At 37.3% G+C, this 12,908-nt stretch overlaps 1 protein-coding gene across 48 annotated transcripts in view; it reads right to left on the bottom strand.

Moving 5' to 3' along the window:
• EPB41L2 (erythrocyte membrane protein band 4.1 like 2) overlaps positions 1 to 12,908 on the bottom strand; it is a 109,315-nt gene that overhangs the window by 84,453 nt on the left and 11,954 nt on the right. For 21 of the 48 annotated variants that reach the window (XM_040553743.1, XM_040553748.1, XM_040553732.1 and 18 more), the window contains one exon: positions 6,878 to 6,951. The exons of 26 other annotated variants lie outside the window; for them this stretch is intronic. The gene's annotated coding sequence lies outside the window, so the exon portion shown is untranslated. Of the gene's footprint in view, positions 1 to 6,877; positions 6,952 to 9,904; positions 10,015 to 12,908 lie in introns of those variants that run through there. One more of the 48 variants, XM_040553708.1, reaches the window with a different exon arrangement.

Here is a 12,908-nt window from a genome sequence, read left to right on the forward strand (position 1 = left end):
ACTAAGTTCAAAAAGAAATCTAAGTGAAGAGCACTCAGCCACCGAGGATCCTTGGCAAGCTACAGAACAAACCACCCATCCATCCTTCTGGCAGCAGTTTGATGCTATGGGGTACAGCACGAGGAAGACATGGCAAATTTCACTGCACATTCTGCCAAAGCCCCACATATTTCTATGGAGAAAAATTGCAGATGCTAACAATTTGGAATGCTCTCTGGTTTGTATTAAGCTTTATTCTACAACTTACTGGACAAAAACAGCAATGCAATTCTCACAATGTACAGAATGTGGCCAGAAAATATTCCCAGACAAATCTTGTTTAGTCCAATAAGGTGAGAATATGAGTTAGAGTATAATTAATACTCCAAGAGGAGGCTTAATACAACACAATCCAGTTAATTAGTAGGCCCAGCATACAGGGCAGCTGCTTAGGTATTTCTTGCCTTGAAGTAGAATTGTGGCTACTTGAAGAAAACCCGCTTTGAATGTAACATCTTTCACAATGAAAGTTAGTTAGTGGCATCCACAATAAATTCACAGTGTACCTGAGATGTCTAACAAAGTATATATGCATAAAAACTGGTATCAATAGCATCATGCCAATTGTCCCATTTTACAATGTTTAATTTATCCTCTAGAAGTGTTCAGTATCATAAAATATGACTTTTTCCCATTAACTGAAAGCTATATACTTTCTTTCCAAGTGAAAAAGACTGATAAAGCAAAAAGATGGGTATAGCTACAAATCACCATACTATTCAATCTTTAGGTGCCAAAACTTTAATGCAATAGAGCAGTAACACCACTACATGAAGTCACTTGAATTCAAGCCGATACTTTACAGGAAACCTTTTCAGGCTTCAAAGGTTACTACCGACTTCTTTGGAAAATTCGACAATGAGAAGTAATTTTTCAAGCAGTATTCAATTTTAAAGTCTGCTGAGAACTCAGAAAAGGCTGAGAACAAAAGCTGGAATTTACTATCCAATTAGGTCAGACACACTAGTGCCTCAATAACCAAACACTAGAAAATACACTAAGCCTTTGCCATGGCTAGAGTCTCTAATTCAGAAACATTTGAGACTCATGAACTGAAAAAGCAGTTCTGCCACTTGTAGACTAATAGATGTAAGTTCTGAACAAGACAAAGCAATGCAAAAAAAAAAGCCAGGCAAACAAAATCAAGCAGCAATCATCCACAAAACTAAGCTATCAGATTTATCTACAAAAACAGAGCCTCTAATAAAAATAGAAAAGTCCTTGGTTTTGCACCCCTGCAAAAGATCCCTGATCTAGAAGTGGTTTTATGTAGGAAAGGAATACTGGCAATGAGTCTCTATACCTCACTCTATACCCCTTATACAGATGTTATATATATGTATTATCTGTAAACTACCAGAAACTGCCAGTTTTGACTTCTACAGAAGTCTCGAGTTACAGAATTAAATCTTAATTTTAATGTTGTTCTTCAGAAATGTCTTGCACTCAAGCCTACAGAGAAACATTCTTATAAGAAGAACAGAAGTCTAACTCCACTGTACTGCTTGAGCAGCAACACGGTCACAGCCATGTATCTTCCGGGAGCCAATGAATAGCTCCCTTTCTGAATTTATCATTTATCATGCTATCAGAGGGTCAGACAGAGCCATCTGAATCCCCACTAGTCACGGGGCATCACAGCATCACCCTGAGACTCAGCAATAGCAGACTGGGTCCATGAGGATCCACTGCACTCAGCACTCTCTCACCCATTTGGTGCTGCTGAAGCCTCCCTCTCCCTCTGAAAAGGGATGTGCAACTCCTAGATCCTCAGCCATACAGAGGTTTTGGTGTGAACTCAAAGGGCACAGAAGTTTATTGCTGCTTCAACAGCAGTGCTACTTTAATATGGTCCTAGACAACTACAAACGATTCTGTTTTTACCTGTTAGACACTGAAATAGGTCTGTTCTATTTAATATAACGGGTATTTCTGAATTTTTCAAAATAACTAAAGGAATACTGATAGTAAGGGAAAGAAAAGAATTTGATGAGAACTCTTCTTTGCAAATCAGAGTCTCCTAATCTACTTTCCAAAATTCTAATTGACCAGTGCAATGCAAATGTTTGTATTGGACTCCACCAGGCAGTGAAAAAGTTATTCCACTGAATTAAAATACTCAAGGAAATAGTATCCTACCTTGGATCACACAGCACCTTACTTCACAGAGACTGAGTTTGCAATATCCCTAACCTGAGTCTGCCTTTTTAATATACTGTCAGTATGTAATTAAAGTTTGAGGTATACAGTATTGCTAAAAATGAGAAATATATTTTTATGGCACCACATGCATTAAAAGTTACACTGGATGCATTTGATCATTTCAGAGCGCATTGTCAGGGCCACCTCAAGACTAACATCCTAGTAATACATCATGCACAATAAATACTAGTAAGTTCTCTTCAAATGGTTGAACTATAGAACAAGTAGAAAACTTTTTTAAAGATGAACATTTAGGGCCTCAAGCAATACTAGGAAAGGGCAAATTTGATGACTGGAATTTTTAGTAGTAAAAAGTTTTCCTGTTGTCGAGATACATCCATCTTCATTCTGGTATTAAACAAGTTATTTTGCTTCATTAAACAAGTTACTTTGCTTCCACAGTTTTTTCAAAGAGTTCCATGCTAGTTAACATATTTGATTTATATAGTGTTTGTTGAAGGAGGATTTTCCAGAAGACTGTTTTCTGCACAGTGGATTTACTGGTTTGGTTAGTTCATCCGATCCCGACAGCAAGCTAGAGCAGTATCATAGATCAAGCATCACATTTCTCAAATTACCTTAGCAGCAAGTTTCGTACACACTATTGAAACAAAGCTTTGCAATATTCCTTCAACGTTTTCTCTTATTTCTAGGATCTTGATATACCAAATAATTAAAAGGAGGCTTATTTAAAGAAAAGTGAGCTTATCTGAAGAGATGCATGATATCATTTACTATAAATACATTTTTCAAAAGCAAATCACAAAGACACTTTCAAATGCAGCTGATACTTAGATTTTCACGATTTGTCCATTAAGAGGCACTAGTCATGTGACTTAGTTAGACCATTAGTCATTCAATTCATTTTCAAGTTCAGGGACAGAACAGGACACAGAGATACACAGCAGAGGACAGAGAGCAATTTAGGGACTCGGCAGGACTGACAAGATGTAACTTTTTCCAGTCCGATTCATCTGTACCACAGCAACAGCTGTCACTTCCGTCCTTCTTCCCTTACTTCAGAAGTCCCAGTGACCTCAACAGCCTCATTGCACAGTGACTCTCGTCCTGGTGCCTTCACAGTGTGCTCCCGATTCCTCTGTGCTCCATTTCCCGACCTGTATCAGCCTACCATAAACCTGCCCAGTCTCAACCAGAAGAAAAGAAACAGGTGAGGATACTGCAAGAGCCAAGCTTTTCTAGCTTGCCTCTGACTCTCACAAAACAGAGCTGTTGCAAAGATATGCCACTGCTTTACCCACTGCTACCATAAGTACAGGATGGGGCAAGATGCACAGGCAGAGTGGGGTACAAGCCTCGCTCAGTTTCAGCACCCTGGGCCATTTAAGCAGCCATCGTGCCAAAGCACACCAGGGCCAGAACCTCCACCCAGCGAATCTCCTCCTGTTCTAGGCTGTGACTTCGCTCATGTGACATTCGCATCATAACATGAGCATCATGTTATATGCTCAAGAAAAGCATATAACAATAGCAACCTTGGTCTATGCCTTCCCTCTCCGAAAAAATAAAGTTATATTACTTTGCCTACAATATTAACATAAGGTAAAAAAGAACAAGCAGCTGTCTGACAAATTTCTGTATAGTCATTCTTATCTGCTCTCACAGGAGTTTACTTTAGGCATTTAAGGTGAACTTCACTTTTCACAGAGAGAGCAGAGAAGAGGGAAAAGAAAAAGAAGTCAGCATACGACTACTAGTGGAAAAAAAAGTTTGTTTCCAGTTACAGCTAAATTCACTGAATTATCTCACTGGAACCTCCTGAATTGCCTCAGGAGGCATCCCTCTGTGTTTGGCTTGGGATTACTATACAAACCTACCCTGTAAATTCCTCATCCCTTTACAGCTGTCCGTCTGTTTAGAGCTATGCTTCACTTGACTGAACGGCTACCATCAGCTACCTGTATTCTACACAGACTCAGGCTACATATATTTTAAAAGCTATTGTATAACATCTGCACTTTTGACATCTTCAATATTGCTCTTGGTATCTACAGTACTGTAAGTTGACAGCACTCCTCAGCCAGAGGCTCATTCTTAAGCATTTAAAAGCTGTTCTCCACAATCTGTCAGTCATTAATAGCTTCACAATTTACGCAAAACATTAAACAGTATGCTCATGAAGATAAAGCACCTGAGTTATTGATAATCATAAGGAAGACAGAAAAATAAACTCTCCCTACAAACATTCCCAGTATTCACAAGCACTAGTTTCTCCCAGCCCAAGATGCTACACAGGATTTATAAACTGTCTTAACAGCAGCCTGTTGAAGAAATCTACACTCTTACGAACGACTGACTATTAAAGAAATAAAAGAACAGCTTTCAAGTGTGCTACAGATCTGTTCCTAACAGGCTACCAGCTTCTTTAGATTGTCACCTGTGTTTCCTCAGGTAAATAACAGGTGCACTAGATATTCTGGGCTAAAGACAAATATTTGCATGCTATCTAGATGACTAGCATAATTTTCTAGTAATAAAGCCTATCTTGGTTGTGGATTAACATGAAGATTCAGTATACGACAGCTTACGTGATGGTAGGGTAAACTAAACTGATCATAACTGAACTCCAAACTAAGGACAGAGGTGACTTAACACCTGTAGAAAGAGAAGACTTCATATGTCAACTAAAATTCAAAGGCTATTCATTTGACTTTCTATTCATGGTGGTTTTAAGGTGTTGATGGCATTTTATATTCTAACATTTCACTCTCAATTAGCATATTCACATTCTAGGAATTGTTACCCCTTAAATCTAGTATCTTCTTCTTTCAACAGAAAAGAGAAGAGTACCCTACTTAATGCTAGGGTCAGCAATCATGCCACAAAATCCCTAGGTCAGTATACAGTATTGCCATTTTTTTTGTCTGAGATCAGTGAAAGGAATGTAGAAGACAACTGTATGCCACTTTGGAAAGCGATGTTTTTACAGCCAGCAAGACCACTGTACAAATGAAAATGAATGCGAATCTGGATTTTCCCTTCAAGTAGAAGATCATAACATTTTATTACCACAAAAGGGAGGGAAACAAGAACAAGAGTGCTCCCAGTTAAGCACTCTGTAGTCTAGAAACCCAGATAATTCAGAAGATATGAATAGCAGATTTGAGGACAAAGCAAGATTGTTTTCCCACTTTCCTAATTAAGAGCACAGGTACTTCAGCTAACAACACTGTACACCACTACAAATTAAATACTAATAAATTCTAAAAAGCCAGTGGCTGTCACATTTAGATGTCTGGTTTATTTCCAGCCTTGCTGGAACTCTACTCAAGATCATTGAAAAGACATCCAGATATTCAATGGAAACTAAGGACAATGGTTTATGGCCATGAGTTGAAAAAGAAAAAAACATCTATTTAGGCTGACGTTTTGTTTTTGTTTATGGCTTAAAGATAATTGTAAAAACTCAGTTTTACAAAGGAGTAGGAGAAAACACTGAAAGCCTGAAATACTATCATCCCCCCATGAAAATCCATGCGATTTTTTTCTTAAGCTTCAATATAACGAGTGTTTAGTTTTCAAGGATCACTATATCACTTTTAGTTTATGGAAATGAAAGACATCTTCCTTCTACAAAGGTAAAGAAACGTGTATATCCAAAGGTATAACTTGAAAATAATTATTGGACGCAGAGGCTACCTAACTTTATCATGTACTTACAGAAGAAACTGAGTTGCATGACTACAAAAGCTTATTACCACTCATCTAAACAGCCCTAACAGTATGATTTCTTAACTATGTAAGGGGAAAAAATATGTCTGCATATACTTTATAAATTCAACATTAAAAGCAAAGTATCTGCTTCAATAGTCTTCAAATGCATAAAGACAAAAAGCAAATGCTTCCAAGGTTAAGTATGACAATTATGTCATAGGCAAAGTATTTTCAATTGTAATTGCAAAAAGTTATTTTTGTGCCTTGTTAAAGCAACAAGTATTGTTACTTTAATTCAGGACTACCAAACAGGTGTAAATAGCACTAAAAGGTAGTCCCATCCTATCTACTAAACTACGATATCCAACCAATTCAGCATTAGAACCACCTGATACCCCTAGGGGAAAAAAAAAGAAAATACTCTTTCATTCATCTTTTTCATTGCAGTGTACATTACTGCACCCATTCTTAACCAAGTTAAAATTTAACATATAAGGTTTGAATGAAATGAGGAATGATGATGTTAGGTTGCTATCTAGTAAGGCTGCAAACATTCATTACTATTTTATATTAAAAAGGGTCTCCCCAGCTGATGTCTAAAATATATTATTTCACATACCAGGTTTAGGAAAAAGCCACCTAAACAACTAACTAAAACAGAGAAGGGGCAACATCTGTCTTAGTAGGACATGTGGAGAACAATTACACAGCAGTCTCTTCTGTAGTAGAGGGGAAGGGAAAGAGGGAAGGCATGTATAGCTACAGAAGCTTAAGTGAGAACTGATGCCAAAAGAATTATAACAAGCAACCAAGCCTTTTAGTTGTTTTTGCAGATTTAGTCTCTATTGCCTTCACAGCATTAAGAAAAAGCCCTTTTCTGCTAGTTAATATCAATTTATCAGAATTAACTATATTACTTACTTGCTTTAACCATATCATAGTAGTGTATTTTTTGTCTTACCTATGGCTACAATCTCTTGTGAAATACCAAGTCCTCAGGAATAAGATGCAGGATTCTTGACTCAAGGGAGATACCTAGAGGTAAAGATCAAGTTTTACAAGCTGTGGTACTGGTTTTGGTAATCCACTTCTTGTCTCTCTATACAAAGAAAATCTAGGCTTATGAATATCTTCAGAAAGCAGCAAAAACATAGCAATGTTACAAAGTCAATTTTCAGACTTCACAACAGATGAGAAGAAAAAAGACTTCATCTTCACGATGAACTACTCAATACCTCAACTCTTATAAGATATGAAGCACTTTGCATATAGTAGATATAATTGAGTCTAGGGAAGACTATGCAGTTATTTCAAGAGTCCTATTGGCAGCACTTCAGTGCTCCCTCCAAAGAAAAACAAATACATTGTTCTGTTAATCCAATTCTTTTGAATGATGGAAAGTAGCTTCTATGTGCACAGTAATCAGACTTTTTCCTCCTTGCAGCTACAGCTTTCTTTACTGCAAACTTCAAGCTACATTTTAGATCAAACTGCAGACTGACACGTGTGATAAAATTGAGCTAAGAGCACCAACAATTTGTTATTGTCAGGCACTTCACACAGATACAAAAATAGGAATTTACATGCCAGAAAAAGAGAGATAACACAATATATACCTGACATAAAATTAAGGATGTCAGTAGACAAGTTTTCATTCCACTTCAAGATACAGTTCATCCTAAATACCCCCTCATTATTTGATGAAAATTACTGTCTTTAAATAAAAATCTGCCTTAAAAACACACCACATTTTAATCAAAAACAGAATACATGCAACTGCTCCATAAAATCCAGTCAAAGGAGTTATTCAAAGTGTTCCTCACACATTTGTCTCCAGGACCCCAAAACAATCAGCCTAAAATGTATGTTCCCTTTAATGTTAAAGATGTAATTAGACATTTTAAAGCAAGTTTAAAAAACATGCTTAAAACCAGAAGTTGGAAAGATATATGCAATTCTATGATCTCATACACTTCATTCCACAGAATGATAAAAATGTATGTGTAAATAGAATACTGTTGTAAAATTTCAGATGAATTTTATCATAAAATATAGTTCTGTAAATGGAATATTCTTGTAAAATTTCAGTATTCTAGTCCAATGATTTAGAAGAACAAGCTTACTTTTACAGTTTGAGTATCTTATATAACACTTTAGCTACCCAAATACATGAGTTTATATAAAATAAGCTGTATTTATACCAATTATCCACATAGCTGAAGCCTTATTAAATATATTTATATTTTGGAGTTGCTAAAAAAACTGTGCATAAAAAGAGGAATTAAGCTCCCCAAAGACCGAAGGATATTGGTCATCCAGTCTTTCCCTCAAAAGCTTTCCTAAACAGGTGTATCTACTCTCTTCATTTGCTTTTCTTCACACTTCAGAAGTTTTACTTCCTTTAAAATACCTAAGCTATTTTAATAGCATGCTCATCACTATCACAGTCATAACAGAAAACATATCTATGCTTGACTGCATTTTCATTCTTTGTTCTTTGTCAAATGTGATGTCAAGTGACAGTTATCACTAGGCACCTGATCACTAAGGACTAAAATTCATGACACTACATTTGGCCCCACAGAAACCTTAGAAAAAGATTAACCATATGCTTAAAAATTAGAGAATAAGGATCCAGCTTGCATTTGATAAGCAAGAAAAGACTGTGTACAAAGCTTCTGGAATGCTTGTGTGGGCAATGTCACTTGAATTTCTGGGGGCCAGTGCAGTCAAACAATGGCTTGTAGAGTATTTTTCAGCTACAGTTTGATTGCAGACCATTGTTCCATCACAACTAGCTTGGAATGTCCTCACATTTAGGTAAATATTCACAGGATATTCAACTAGGGTGCAGAGCAGATTATTGCCACTGTAATCATCTTCTTGCCTTCTCCAGCTATTTCTAACCCTCTTTCCCACTGCACTAGAGAGGGAAAAGAAGCCAAGGAGACCAAATAGTACCCATCCCCATGGAGCTTTCTCCCCTGCTGCAGGCACTGGGATTTATAATCAAAACTGTCTGGGGGACAGACCGCTGCTAGTGTTGCCTGCAATGTTGGCAGGCTGTTAAAGTTACAAAGAGAGAAGTATGTGCCAAAATATGTACTCTAGCTTGCCAAGCATATAATCCTGATGCAAACTTCCTGATAGGAAAAGGATTTAATAAATATGAGACAATTTCCTTTTCCCTTTGCTTAGAAACTATCTTCTTTCCCACATGCTTAAAGTCAGAGAAAAAGAAGCAGCACAGCTTCCACACTTAGGAGAAGCTCAGTTCTCTGCATGGAGTACTCAGCTTCACTTGATCAATCATATTTCATATCTTCTTACCAATTTGGATGATGACCACCAGGATAGGCTTTGAAACATAAAGAGTCTGTCTCCCAGTATTCATGAAACCCTTGGAAACATGCTTGACTGTTAGGTTTGTTTGGTGAATATGGCCTCAGTTGATGCCTGGCCCACTCTGCTTTGCGGTCTACCACTAGGATCTCCCCTGGTCTGAAACAGTAAAGGAATACCGGTGAAGGACTATGGGTTTTGTACTGGAGTCGTGGTACTCACTTGATTAAAGTTGTCCACATACTGAAATATGCTCAGCTTAAGTGTTACTAAGGTAATGATCATTACTGTGTTTTCCCTAACATCCCTCTGCTAGTTAACATCTTTTCCTATTTGAAAAAAAAAAAAAAGAGAAGAGGAGGAAGTAAGACCTTTTAGTCATTACAAGCTGTCACAGGTTTCAGTTGCTAAGTAAGATATATTCAGCTGAGTGAACTTAAAAGCTTACAAAAGGATATAGCAAAACAGTTGACGTGCTTTTTGGAACAAAAGTCAACAACGCAGAGTTTGCACAGCAGTGAGATTTGCCTGACAGCAAAACACAGTTCACAAGTAGTCAGTTTTAGCAAAAGCATTAACCATTCTTGAAGCAAAGAATAAAAATTGGATAAAAGATTTCATCAAAAGTAAAAAACTGCTAAAATACTTCAGAAATCCCAGCTGAAACTGGAAACATTAACTTCTGTCTTCCGGTCCATAACTGCTTAAGTCTAGCAACTGTGCTTCACATACAGAGCTTAAGCTCCACCTGACAACTCCTCAGGATGTATCTGTACAAATAGTGATCAAAGTGAAACAAAACAGATAAAATCTCTTACCTTCGTTTTAGAAACTAAATCATATAACTTTTTACTTTTAACCACTGACTTATAAATCACAAGCTAGGTAAATTTTACACGTATGTACAAACATACGCATACATACACACACACACACACTTAGAACAAAACCCATTTTCCTTATTGACTCTTTTGACTAATCCTCCCCTACCCTATTGCTACCATCTGAAATACCTTATACAAGCCTGGAAGCTGGACTTTAGAACCAAATATGTACTCTATATTCTTAGAAGGAGTGCCAAAGTAATCACTGGCAAAACATACACAGCCCACACATGGCAGAGCATTAAACAAAGTTGTAGGACCCTCTCCCGTTCTAACATATGCTGAGGGATTCACTGTATATTGATTTCTGGCCTAATGTCTCTGCTGCACTTTACTGTTCACAGGTTCATCCAGTTTTAGGGTCCTCTGTACAGAAGAGACATGGACTTACTGAAGCATGTCCAGCAAAGATACTTAAAGGCCTGCAGCATCTGTCATACAAGGAGAGGTCGAGAAAGGTGCAATTGTTTAGCCTGGGAATGAGAAGGCTCAAAGGCAGGGAACCATACCACAGGGTATTAATACCTGATGGGGTTAGCAAAGAAAACACAGTCAGGACCAGTGGTACCTAGTGAAATAGTGATAATGGGCACAAATCAAAATTCAGGATTCTAAGATTCTACTTAAACGGAATCCACTTGAATGACTCATGAGTTTTGCCTTCTGGTTTTCTTGTCTTCCCGCCACTGTTACAGTCAAGATACAAACTGATTCATGCCTTTAACCCCAGAATCTTCTGAACTCCAAAATATGCAGACAGCTGACCACAGAAGCAAGAACGAATGGCTGTGAAGCTCTGACCGCTGCAGGCATTTGAACTGATAATACAGGAAGATATATAAAAACAACAGAACTGTTCCCCAAGTTGACAGTTTGATCATTTTGGTCAAGTATTTGTGATGTTTTTGCAAGTACTCCAACTGAGTTAGTTCACACTGATTATCAATGTACCTCAACCATTGCAGCTGACAAACCTGAGAAGACAACTTCAGACAGTCCTTCTGGTATTTTAGCAGCAGCAATTCCTCAAATTACAAATAACCCATGGCATCATTTTCATCCTAACCCTATCACAAGGGCAACAGAATTTGTTGCCGTTTACTTTATTGGGCATGGTGACATGTTCGACAGGAAGCAGAGATCATAACCACTGTGTATGGAAACAAGAAAGTATCATGTCCTGAATCAAAAGGTGACCTTTACTCACAGCTGGATACCCCGTCTACATCTAATCTGAGAACAAATGAGCCGTTTTAAAGCTACAATGATAGTTTTGTCTACATGTGAACATACACCTCTGCCTGTGTCCAAAGCACTTTGGTCTCACTTAGGGGAATGACTATACCAACTTTCACCTATCTTTCTCTTGAATATACAAAGTTCAGTAGGCTATGTTAGAGCTGTTTCTATCATAAAACATTTCAGAGAAGTTCACTTGCAGCCTGTATAGGACTTACATTACTGAATTCATTCTCTTGATTTAGAGGGAGAAAAAACAAAAGAGTAAGTCAAGTTACAATTCTCTTGACTTGGGAAGAGGAAAAAAAAGGAAAGGGCCTTTGGCATCTTATTACAAGAACTCAACAGATCTGATTTAGGACTCTCATAATGGCATCTCAACCTTTTCTGAAAGGTCAGGAGATACCTCATTTAATGACACCCTACTCTCCTAATGCTTATGTTAGCTACAGAAAAAACACACAGATACAATAGTCATAAGACCACAGCAAAATATATCAAAACACCTTCAGAAATCTCTTAATGCATTCATCTTAGCATTCGGGGGGAAAAGAACAAATCAATTTTCACTACAAGAAAACCCTCCCAAAAAGGCTACTTTCTACCTGCCTGTCAATTACTATATTCCAACATCCTCTCATGCTAATTGCTGGTAGGGATTTCGGTAAGTCACTAAACCATTTGATGAAAGAACTTTCTTGAACTGAGAAGTCAAACAGCTGAAACATATGAAGAAATAATAAGAAATTAGTTCTAGTTAACACTCCTGTATTTCTTACACATTCTTTAAGTCAACAGCAACAGTCAGCAAAGACATTAGGAAATGTTTTAGCTTTATAGACAGAGTTAAATATTTAACAGTCAAAATATCCTACATAATAAGAGGAAATAAAACTATCTACAGGAAAAAAAGCATCATCAGATCATACATTGCTTGCTGACTCAAATGTCTTGTGAGCAGAAAACCACAATAATGCAGTCATTGCAGTACATCAGACTAAGTCCCTTTGACTTCCAACTTTTTCTGAGTTATGTTATTCAAAAACTAGCTGCTAGTCATACCTTTGAATATCACTATTTGCACTATTATGATGCTAAGCAAACAGCCACAAAGCCTACTACCTAAAGACAGACTTCCAAGTTTTATGCATGAAGTGGAAAAAGTACAATTAAGTAAAGACTTCAGAACAGAAGACATAAGTGACTGGAGAACAGGGGAGGGAGGAATCATGCAACTTTAGATTCCTCCTATTCTTTTACTTCTACCCCAGAAGTTATGCCCTCTTTAATTTGAGAATCAGAAATGGAAAGCTAGTAGAAGTCAAAGCTCAGGAGCTTGTATTTGAGTATGCTCTACACATGCACTAATTACTTCTCTTACTATCAACTCTCCCTATGCAGCAGCAAGCTGAGAATTTGAAGAGAAGTTCTGAGGAACCAAGCGGTAAGATCAATCTTGCACACTAGAATCTGTAAGAGTATTTTGAATAATACAAAACAAAGCATACAAGTGATTGAAACAAGTAA

Source organism: Cygnus olor, chromosome 3 (genome assembly GCF_009769625.2).
Source record: "Cygnus olor isolate bCygOlo1 chromosome 3, bCygOlo1.pri.v2, whole genome shotgun sequence".
In the NCBI taxonomy this organism is placed as follows: domain Eukaryota; kingdom Metazoa; phylum Chordata; class Aves; order Anseriformes; family Anatidae; genus Cygnus; species Cygnus olor.